At 33.6% G+C, this 12,746-nt stretch overlaps 1 long non-coding RNA gene across 1 annotated transcript; it reads right to left on the bottom strand.

Moving 5' to 3' along the window:
• Positions 1-8,834: 8,834 nt before the first annotated feature.
• LOC123704423 lies at positions 8,835-9,425 on the bottom strand. The gene is made up of 2 exons (XR_006753123.1): positions 9,213-9,425; positions 8,835-9,080 (listed from the first exon to the last, which is right to left on the bottom strand). It is a non-coding gene; the product is annotated as an uncharacterized LOC123704423 (long non-coding RNA).
• Positions 9,426-12,746: the final 3,321 nt, after the last annotated feature.

Below are 12,746 nucleotides of genomic sequence, written 5' to 3'. Positions count from 1 at the left end.
CAAGATGGTCGTCGAATTTCAAGATCGCGTCATGGTAATACTGTCGCGTTATGGAGCAAGGCGGCGATTTTGGTATCTATGAATCTCGCCAAAGAAGTTTCACTCCTGACACGTTTTCTCGGCACACACGTTCTTTTTTATTTTATTCTCTTCGTTTAAATGTTTTAGATAAACTTTATTTTAAATAAAGTTTAGCGAATATATTTAAAGAATATATTTAAAGTTACTAATATCTGTCAGAATATTAACATGATTGCCACAGAGATGCGTTTTATATTAAATTTCTAAATATGCATTTCAATGTTCTTTAAAATTGTTTTTTTTAAGACTTTCTACAAAACTGTGGTTGTTAACGTTTTTGTTATTTTATTTAAGTTTACTTTAAAGGAGTAAGAAAAATATACCTAATTATCGACGGTTACATTGGGGATTTGGTAATAGCTGTCTCAAAAACCTTGAAAATGACACCCATGCCGAAAAGATGTGAAGTTTCGTCGACACCATCTTGAATTTTAGTTTTGACCTCATATTGGTTAATAGATACCCCAAAAACCATGAAAATGACACCCATGACGAAAATATGTAAAATTTTCGTCGGCGCCATCTTGGATTTTAGTTTTGACCTCATATTCGTTAATAGCTACCCCAATAACCATGAAAATGACACCCGTGACGAAATGATGTAAAATTTTCGTCGGCAGCATCTTCGATTTTAGTTTTGACCTCATATTGGTTAACAGCTACCCCAAAAACCATGAAAATGACACCCATGTCGAAAAGATGTAAAATTTTCGTCGGCGCCATCTTGGATTTTAGTTTTGACCTCATATTCGTTAATAGCTACCCCAATAACCATGAAAATGACACCCATGAAGAAAATATATAAAATTTTTGTCGGCGCCATCTTGGATTTTAGTTTTGACCTCATATTGGTTAATAGCTACCCCAAAAACCATGAAAATGACACCCGTGACGAAATGATGTCAAATTGTCGTCGGCGCCATTTTGGATTTTAGATTTGACCTCATATTGATTAATACTTATTTAATAGCTACTCCAACTCCTTGAAAATGACACCCATGACGAAAAGATTTCAAATTTTCGTCGGTGCCATCTTGGATTTTAGTTTTGACCTCATATTGGTTAATAGCTACCCCAAAAACCACCCACATTTGCAAATGTGTTTGCTACTTAGGAAAAGTTCATATTTAAAGATATAGGTAATGTGAATGTGTGGTAACGAATTTAATTTATTTCATTCCGACTGTTTCTCGGATTATCATACATTTACTAAGAATTGCTTACAATGCCGGGTTTAATATATTGCCGGTAACATATAATATTATGTATGATAATAATTCTTAAAAAAGTATTTTATACATTTCTTAAAAAGCTTCGATATTGTATACAATAATACAATTCATATTCAAATTGTTGTAAAATAGTCACACTTTTTTAAGTTGGTTGAATACACTAAAATACTTATAAGGATCGTACCTACTAATAATAGTAACAAAATGAATTTTTAAAGTTCCCAGTAATCTTCTGGAATCAATTTCAATAAAAATATAAAAAAAAATAATATCAAGTATGAAGATGGTCTATAAAATGGAATGCGCTATGTTTACGTGAGCGCGATGTTCCCGCGAACCACGTGGCGACGTTAGATACCTAAATTTGAGTAACGCAGATTTGTGACAGCGTCCTTAAGATAGGTAACTAGGTATGTACCTAATACAAGATGGCACGCCAAGGTTACTTTCGAATTGTTAATATTAGTACAATAAGGATGTTTAAAGCTATAGAAAAAAACAAGTAAAAGTCAAGATTCAAGGTGATCGAGTGTTAATGCTTGCCATCCGTCTCCAATAATAATTTTATGGTCGACAAGTAGCAATTTATAATTCGTTATGTCTACTGTGATATTATATTTGTTTAATAGGTAGGTAATTACTAATAACTTACATTCTTATTAAACTGGTAGTTTCGCAAAAATATTATTTAATAATGGTATGCGAGCCAGGTGCAAATTTGGTTAATTATTTCCTCTCAAGAGATAATTCGTCAGACGCATCAGAGTAGGTATAGTATTATAAAGCCTCGTGAACGTCAGCTGGCGCTCGTTTGGGGGGGTGAGCGGTTGTAGCCTCCCACGCACGTAGGAAAAAAAAATACATTCATTCATTTCAATTGAAAAAATTTGTCAAATTGTAGCTAACCCAATATCTCAACGAAAAAAAAAAATCAGCTGGTTACAACATGGTGTATTATACGTCAGCTGGTGTCTCGAATAGAATGACACATTAAAAAAATCATCAAGATACGTGGAATTCCATCAACATAACGCACCTTCGGTAGAACAAGGGCACAATTACAGTTTTTGCAATTTTACAGGAGAGCCATTTTAAGATATTTGTAGTACTTAATGTGGTCTAGCTATGATAATAATTTTTTTATGGTTGTTCTGCTTTGTATGACATAAACTATATACTATATTCTTTTAGGTGTATCGTTTACAAATATTAAAAACTGCTAGTTTTTTTTTAATAATATTTTTTTCTTAAGTAGGTGTACATTTGTGCCCTTGTTCCACCAACAAGAAAATTAATTTGTAAATATGGCCATATCTAAAGCTTTAAGTTAATAATTTTGGAATGATAATAACGTGTTTTTTTGGATAAATGTTTTATTTTCTTAAACACTTTAGAAAGCCGCAGTACTTTATCACAAAAATAGAGATCAAAACTTACTAATCAGCCATTACACATCTTCAACAATCTGAAACTATTATGTTTCCTAGCAAAATTCTTTGGAATCGCTTTAAAAATTGGAATAATATTATATTAAGATAACAGAACAAGAAAGAATCATAATTCAATTCCTTGACATTAAATAATTCCTCCTTTTTCGTGGCATTTTTTATAAGGCTTATGTATTCTGCCGGAGTGCATATTGATATTGGGCCAGCTTTTTTTGCACGTTTTACATTCCAGAATGGACGGCATCGGCTTTATGCTGGGTCCCCTAATTTATGTATGATCGATTTTATAGGCAATGTGTTCACAGCAAAATAATACATTCCAAAAACAAATTTGAAAAAGAAAAATAATTATTTACGAATAAATATCTTACTAATATTATTATTTATTATGTAAACTCGAAAGTTTTTGAGGATAGATTTGTGGGTGTGAGGGTATGTTTGGTGTATTTTGATTGGCAGTCCTATCGTTTAAATTTCTAAAAAACTAACTTGTTTTTTTGCTCTCTACAGCAATTATCGGAATAAAATGTTACTTTTAAGACCATGGAGTATAACAAATCTTGGACAGACAAGGGCACAATTGTCTGAACGACTTTGTCCTCCCAATTTTTAAATCGTAAACTAGGCATAAGTGTGACAGATATGGCCTTGTCGTTCCAGAAATCAAAAACATTATAGGGCATATTTACATAAACGACGTTAGCGCTCCAAGTGACAGCTAGCTCAGTCCCCGCCGATGGCACAACTAACCAATGAGACTTTGTCTCGCCAAGAGAGAAACAAAATAGCGCCAAAATGACAACGCCACTATTTCAATCTGGCTGTTTTTTGTAGGAATTAAACGAATGTCTTTGTCCCTCCAGTTGAAAGGGCCCTTTTAAAGCATTTCTGCATATTTAAGTCATTTTGGCAATTTATGACAATTATGCCCTTGTTCTACCGAAGGTGCGATAAGTCCCCGTAAAAGATATGTAATAACTTTATTAATTATACAGGGTGTCCCGTAAGTAGTGAACCAACGGGTTATGGGGAGTAGAGGGACTTATTATCTAACAAAAATACTAAAATTTATTGTCCTAAACCATAAAGTTTTTGATTTATGCTTTATTTTCAAAATTTGATAAAAATATCATCCACGTATACTTAATATGAACTTTTACCATTTCTGTTTTTATTTTATTCTTATTTTTTTATTCAAGGTTGTTAAGAATACATAAGTCTTCCTAATTAAAATGATTCTCATGCATAATTAACAACAACAACAAAATTAGACCAAAATATAGGTAAAATTTTACGTTTGAAAAATTTACGGACTGAAGTTTGAACAAAGCTGGTGTAAAAAAATGTATGGTAACCCTGTGAAACTTTATTTTAAAAACTTCTACATCTCATACAAATTACAAAAAGGTATAATTGTGTGGTATAAAGTATTTAAAAAAATTTTCAAACGTAAAATTTTACCTATTTTTTCATCTAATTTCGTTGTTGTCGTTAATTATGCTTGAGTATCATTTTAATTAGGAAGAATTTTTGTATTCTTAACAACCTTGAACAAAAAAATAAGAATAAAATAAAAACAGAAATGGTAAAAGTTAATATTAAGCTTACGTGGATGATATTTTTATCAAATTTTGAAAATAAAGCATAAATCAAAAACTTTATGGTCTAGGACAATAAATTTTAGTATTTTTGTTAGATAATAAGTCCCTCTACTCCCCATAACCCGTTGGTCCACTACTTACGGGACATCCTGTATATTATACTAATATTTTTGACTGATAATTTTGTATGGAGTGTCCGGGGTGTGATAATACTATACCTACTTTGATGCCTTTTTACTAATTACCGCTTGAGAGGAACTTGGTCACAAAATCTGTTCGTGGCTCCCGTACTATAAGCGAGATATTCTTTCTTATATGCTTCAGAAAGCTTAAATCTAAGCATACCGCATAATACCAATACACAAAACATTTCAAACTCAAACTCAAATATTTATTTATTCAATTACTTAGACTTCTTTTATAGAAGCACTTTCGAATCATTTTTAACAATTACCAGCACCACAGACCAGCACATTACCAGCGATTCGGAAAGCAGTATCTATGTAACGGAGAAGATCCGACAAGAAACTCCATAGTTGCTCTTTTAAAATCATGTCAATATTACAATTTGAATTCAAATATATACCAAAAAAACAACCTAATTTTCAATCGAAAAGTCACCCGTCAAAATATCAGCTTTTTTCAAAAACTTGTGGAGCTTTTTGTTCATTGAAATCTCTACTTTCATATGGTGTAAAAAAATCTAGACACGCGGCAGCGTGTCAAGCCGAGTTCAAGCGAAGAGAAGCGAGCAGCAGCCGTGTGTATATTTACACGAACCATTTCGAGCCACTTTTCACCCCCTTATAACTCGAAAACTATTTAAGTTAAATACACCAAATTTGGTACATATCAAGAGGACCTCAAGATAAACAAGAACCTTAAATTTCATAAATACAGATTAAACAGTTGCGTAGATATTAATATCCAAAAATCGCAATTTTTAAGACTGACTGACTTAAAGACATATACAAAACCTAACCCACTTCCGATGACCTAGAAAGTTCAAATTTTGTAATCAACTAGGTAATAGTGAGTATACAAAGGAAAAAATCAGAAAATACTGAATTTATCTGTATTTAATTTTTTTTTCAATGACATTAATTTTGTTTGTATGGAAAAATGGAAAAGTTTATAAAAATAGAAAATATTATATTCACATTACTAGTCTTAAAAAATAGATCAAAACTAGTCAGTGGCCGAAAAAAATTTTGAAATCCATCAATAAATGACTGAGATATAGATTATTGAAGTTTACATATTTTAGCGCGAAACATCTGTAGATTCGATGCGCCTCTGACATCACACTCACTCGCGCTAGTATCGCTAGGGCGGATTACTTCGATTGCATGATTTCTTTATTCAAAACTGTTATTAAACGTAAAATAAAAGAAAATTGTAATAAAAATATTGCTCATACAGGTAACAATAATATATAATTTTACATATTCACATTTATTTATTCTTTATTTATGAGTGTTTAGTTTAGTTTAGTTTTAATTTCAGTGTAATGGAAGAAGGCTTCGTCGAAGGTCGGAATGATTTTATTTGCGTAATATTAATATAAGTGAAGCATCTTTAGGCGCGTTTAGAGTAAAATTTCAAAATCGCGTCATGGCAATACCGTAACGTCATGGAGTAAGGCGACGATTCTTCTACAACGATCTTTGCATCTTTGTAATAGTATGTGTACAAATTCACGCTGGATGTTTAGAAAATCATGTAATCTTTTAAACAAAGAACGAGTTTAAAAAATTGCAGATAATGACGGGGCAATGTGCGCTGACCTTGGCGCTGACATTCATAACATACAAGAAAATATAGAAAATAATACAAAGAAACCGCAAGAAAAAATATATAAAAAAAAATCGTGTATAAAAAGTATTATATTCATAAAGTAAATCAAATTTGCAGAGTAATTTTCTGTACAAAAAGTAATGATATGCCACCAAAAACATAAATGTAAAAATTGGAGCCGAGTTCAATCGTTGACTTAATTTGCCAAAAAAGAAATGAGATCTAATTAATGTGTGCCAAGTTCTGCAGACAGTCCAGAAATTTATTTACAAAGATGTATTAAGTTCTTAGGTTGACTGAAAACTCAATTGTTTTATTTTCCCTTAGAGAACAATGTTTATTCCAAAATATAACTTTTTTAATTTGAATAATATAATTATTTTCACAAAGCAAACAACTAATGACCTATTGAACCCCATAATTTGATGAGGCTAGTTTTACATAGTAACACGTCGTGGGTCGAAAGTAACAAGATAAAGGGGTTGGTAATTAACACAATATTATGATGGTAAATCAACAAATTATTTGTTTAAAGACTTTGTATTAATAACACATATCAACTATTGTATTTTAAATATAATACTTATAAATATAATACAAAACAAATCGATAAAAAATGTTCTTAGTTTAAGTAATGAGATTAATTGAGGAAATCATTCTTTTATAATTAAAAATTCTACATCCTGCATCCATCCACTAGCATTCCCAGCTCCAGCACAGGACCCTCGGCAATACGATAAAAGTGGGATGTGTTTTCCTAGAGCATTAATGGCAACAGCAACAGTTACTAATTTTCCACGCTCTGCTAAGGTTATGGCACCTACTTGTTTAATTCCTTTTTAATCTACAATTTTGTTAGGTTTTTGGATAGTGGTCACCCCTGTCTCGTCCATATTCCAAATATCTTTTGGCTTAAACCTTTCCCAATACCTACCTACCTTTCCCAATACCTCAGCAAGGTTATCAAAAAAATTATTCACATTAATCTCGTTGATGGAGATAACTGTAAATAAACTGCAGAGCACTCGATTAAATAGTTGCGTAGATTAATTTACTTGTTATTAGTAAATCTCGATTGACGCAAGGTAGCTGCACTAGTATTACCGGCTTTTATTTTCTAAATCTATAATATAATGTTACATGGCAAATTTTTTTTTTTTTGCAACGCCTCTAATTGTTGCACTATCTTTCAAAATACTCTTCAGCCGTGTCTGCAATTCCTCGATCAGTGGTTCTAATGCGTTATCACGGCATTCTGTTGAAGTAAAGATATACATAAAAATATACATAATCATAATGGGACAAAAATAACATGTTACTTTTGTACCCATAGGGCTATGTTACTTTTGTACCCGTCTATATTTTTGACAAGTCGTGCAACAAAACTTTAAAACGGAACGTGCTACATAAACAATATTATGAGCAATGTACAATAACTCTAATCAAGAATGGATATGCAAATATTCAGATTTCTCTCATCATTTTAAGACTACGTAAACGTTTAATAAAAAAATGCCGAAAATCTTACTTTTGATAGGTGAAAACACGTTTCGTCCTGTCACACAGCCTAACAGCGCGTGGCGCACTCGGCGAATGAATACAATTAAGGGGGGCGCTCCCGGCTATCGCCTGACAGAGGCTAAGCGGTGTTCGCCCATTGGATAAATCTAGAGAGCATTTGTTACTTTCGACCCACCGTTACTTTTGTACCCGGTCTCCCCTACTCGATCGATCACGACAGATGGATCCCATTAATGATTTCGGGAAGTTGTTTCTTCTTCAACATTTGGGTCATGTCTATTCACAATAAATATTAATAAGGTAACATCTGCAAACAGAAACTATTTCACACATATCCAGCAAATAACAAAGTAACTAGATCATTGATATAATATTCCAAAAACAAGAAGAGATCTAAAATAAACCCCTGCGGACAATCGCGTCGCAACTTAAACTGTGGGCAAGTTACATTAAAACAGATAATGTGGGTACATTCACCTATACAGACCTAACGTAGACCTATCGATTAAGATCATTTTGATTATATTTATCATATTTTCGCCAACCAGATGGTGCGGATGGAACAGATTTTTACATTGTGTGGTCCGGTGGTGGAACTGTGCGGCTGGTAGTAAGTGGAACAATTCCTCAGAGCACTCCCCATAGTAGAATCTATACAGAATACAAGAGACGCAACGTCTTTTCGCTCTGATAGAGGATAAAGGTGGGATAAAGCCTACGGTCATCGACAATTCGACCTGCTCGACGTTGGATATCGTCAAGATTATGGATTTGATAGTTTCGGCTCCGGCCCAGAGACGAGAAAAAATACTTGTTTTGATAAAATATGATCTTTAAGCTTACCAAAAACGGTCCGAGCGAGAGACCTCTCAACGGTAAATCGTAAATCACAATTCACAGATAACGATAGCTGTTAATAGTTATAATATAATCCTATTACTATAATCTACTAAACTTAAAGGGTAATTTTAAAACTCAACCTAGCAACACTGCAAATAATGTATAGTTTATACGTACAATCTAGATACATTAGAATAAAAATATTTATATTAAAATTTGATAAAAATATTAAAAATGATAAGTGATTAAAAAAATATTTGAGGTAGGTACAGGATTACAGGAAAAGTCAACAAATAAAAAAACACCTCAGAGCATAATGTACATACATTTATTAACTTTGACTTGCATAAACAAAACAAAGCAGAGTCAATGCAATTAGAAATTGAATTGAATTTATCAAAGTTGGATGACTTTGATAAATTCAATTCAATTTCAAAGGGCTTAATTGATTTTCAAAGGGCGTCCATTTTTTGAACCACGACCTTTTCCAGGCGTGCGCCATACTCCGTTATTTACGCTAGCTTCTTTTTTAATACGAGCCAAAGTCACTCTTGAAACACCTGAAAAATCATATTCTGTGTAAGGAAACAAATAAACAAACGATCACACCTTTGCACATTTTAGTACTTAATTACATATAAATTACAAGAAAAAAAATTAAATAAATACAAGTATCAACTAGTGTTACATACCGGTCATGGCGGATACTCTTTCTGTAACTTTGTTTTTGTTCACCAAATCTCTTTGTTATGCTTTTTTACGCTGACAAAACTTAATAACCTTGTAAATTATCTCCCTCGCACTACTGCTCAAAGGTTTTGGCATTTTATACGAATATTAAACAGGAAAATCTAAATAAAATTGAAAAAAGCTAGGTTATAATTTACAATTTTGACCGCACCTGCAGGGTTACCAGTATAAAGTTTTTAAATTTCTACTTAAATTACCCATGTAAACTGACTTTTTAGACAGGCTCTATTATAAAGGCGAAAGTTTGTATGTATGGATGTTTGTTACTCTTTCACGCAAATACCACTGAACTGATTACAATGAAATTTAGCACACATATAGAGGGTAACTTGGATTAACACATAGGATTGGTTTTAACCCGGAAATTCAACAGGAACGGGAACTATGCGGGTTTTCCTTTGAAAACGCGGGCGAAGCCGCGGGCGGAAATCTAGTATGAAGTAATACTATAAACTTGTAGAAATGGTAATTAGGGTGATCATGAATTTTGATTGACTTTGCACTTATCACTATCTCACGAATTATGTATCGGTATTTTTTTTTAATTTAAGACTTAAAAGCGAAACCCTTAGGGTCGCTTTTAAGTCTTAAATAAGAGATTATAAGGCTACATTACAATAAAAACTGTATTATTCAGCTATATATGAAAATTATACGGTGTTAACACTTTTACGGTAACATATTCTATAAACACTATGTTTTAGTTTATGTTTGCATACATTAAGGGCCGATTTTTCAATGCCCAGATAAACAGTCTAATAACTACCCCTCGAATAGATTTATTCAATTGCTTATCTAACTCATAACGGCTCGCCTATTTTTCAATCGTGATTTATTTGATGAATAACTATCTGACCAAATATTTCCATATTGGCAGCTCTGCTCTTGGAGTGGCGAAACAAACATATTAAATTAGTCAGGTTAGAGCGGGATAGAGTCAACTTGCAATATGTCAACAACCGTCATTATGACTCACGTCAGGAGTGCATTTTAAGTTTATCTTGTGTTCTATGATTGTTGATTATTGTTTTGATTCGAGTAAAGAGTTTTGATTAAATTTGTGTTAAAATTTATATATTTTACGATGGAAACGACATAAAGGCAGCGTCCGGCAAATTTTCAATGGCATGATCATCAGTAGGTACTATCAAAAACATCAATTTCAATATGATTTTAATTGATAATTATTTTATAGAAAGAGGCTTTATTGTAAAAATTCTACGCTCTATGTTATTACATACGAAAATATCCCAAATTTGACGCGTCAGTTGTCAACTCAAACGTCTAATCGTCGAATAGCACGCTATCTGGCCGTTGGAGCAGCAGATAGATTTATTCCTCAAATAACGTTGTTATTCGATAGATAAGTCCTATTCGTCTATTGAAAAATTGAATATTTTGTTAACTGAAGAATAAAGTCTATCTAGCTGTTTATCTGGGCATTGAAAAATCGGCCCTAAATTAAATAGCGCATCATCAATATAACATTATAATATGGACATTTACTCGCTCGCTTTTCAAGTAAGTTTTCCTTATTTTGGTAAGCCATGGTCACCTAATTAGAAAGAGACAATTTGGAAACAAAAACGCTCTCAGACCGTTTTTTGCGCCACGCTGTACACTGCACAGTCTAGTTAGTAGACTTTAAGGTAGACTTGCTCTGACTTTAGTTCACTCCATAGAGGAAGGACGGTTCACTCGTAGCCCGCCTTCGCTCGCACGTCTGTCACCGCCGCGAGCCGCGAGCCGCGAGCCGCTAGCCTAGCCTGTCTAGATATAATAGGTGTTACTAAGTGCAAAAGTTCATCATATAATGGCTCAGGCATCTTTAAATTATTACGCAAGTCTTCCTTCTACATCGTAGCTCCTTCACCAAAGTTACGTGGGATAAACGCTCTCTTTTTTAAACCAGTTTTTCACCCACTTTTTCTGATTTCGTTTTCTCTTTTAGTTTTATTTTATGAAAATAATTTAATATAAATAATATGAATGAATATAATATAATTGAATATTGGCGAAGGTATCTTTGAATCACGCCAAGGAAGTTTCACTCCTGACGCGTGAGCTCGGCGCACACGCTCTTTTTTTGTAAAGTACCCTCAAAATATAATAGTAAAAAAGAAAATATCCTTCAATTTTTGAACATTTATTTTGATAGAATGCTATTTACTTAAAAATAAGTGCTGGTTATTAAATTAAAAATGTCTATATTTAATTCCTGAATAACATAAAATTCCCTATGTTGATGACATAGAGACATTCGATATCGGTGACACGCGAGAAGCTACTGACCAAGCTCTACGTGTGTCACCGACATCGAGCCGAGTAAGTACGCGAACTTTAATGCCGGCACTACACATAGGCCAACGCGTTGGTAAGCGCGTTGGCACATGCACTTGTCCAATGTGTAGAACGAGCGTTCGCGCGCTGGTGGTAGGTATTTGAACGTTGGCCAGCGCGCTTGCGAGCTTGCCGCGCGGTGTCGGAAACATCAAAGGACACTTGTCGCAAGCTTGGCGCACCATCCACACATTGGCCGCGCGATCAGTTTGACTGTAGCAGCGATCAGGAGTGCACGTTTTTTTCTTGCGGCGAATTAACACCTAACTTGACAAAATGGCGAACAATATGAGTAACGAGGAAACATTTAAATTTATTGAGCTCTATCAGAGTTAAAACTGCCTGTGGAACCCAAAAAATAAGTACCATAAAAATAAAAATGTTGTATGTATTAAAAGTGCCAAATAAATAAGGTTCTTGGACATGCCGTTTTCCTCACAATGTTTTACTTCACAAAGAGCATCCTACTTTAATATTATTTTAATATTATAAATGTGAAAGTGTGTTTATTTCTTTGTTTGTTACATCCATTTTGAATCCGTCCGCACATTGGCTCGAACCAAACCATACTGAACGACCTTCCAATGTGTGGATTACTCACAAGCGCGTTTGCAAGCGCACCGCCAGCGCGCTGGCGAATGCGCAGGCCTATGTGTAGAACCGCGACTTTAAAGTTCGTACGTCTATCAGCCCTTTTACCTTCGCCGCGGGACCTCTTACATGGCGGCTTCTCTTGTAACATATTTTTAATCTGTGCATTTGATAAACTGGCGGTGACAGCTAGATAGGTACCTAGGTCAATGACTAAGGAATCCTATGGACAGGGCATAATGTTCTATACAAACAACTGATTATACAAATATCATGCATTTCGATACCGAAATAATAAAACGAATACTGTCTCTTTCTAACTAATGAATATTCTGCTAAGTGAAAATATATGACTATACGTCAGTCAGTTCTAATTCTATACCGTTTGACATTTGAAGTTAGCTCAAATACCTACTGTGGCCGGGCGCCATTTTATGTTCTCGTTATTATGATGTACATGCTCTGTCATTGCTCCGTAGTAAACATTGAAAAATATTGAATATTTTTGTGATTGTGACAAACATTTGTGTCTAAAACATATAGAG

Source organism: Colias croceus, chromosome 2 (genome assembly GCF_905220415.1).
Source record: "Colias croceus chromosome 2, ilColCroc2.1".
NCBI classification, from domain to species: domain Eukaryota; kingdom Metazoa; phylum Arthropoda; class Insecta; order Lepidoptera; family Pieridae; genus Colias; species Colias croceus.
The sequence above is the reverse complement of the archived record's forward strand: the minus strand, read 5'-3'. Positions and strand labels throughout refer to the sequence as shown.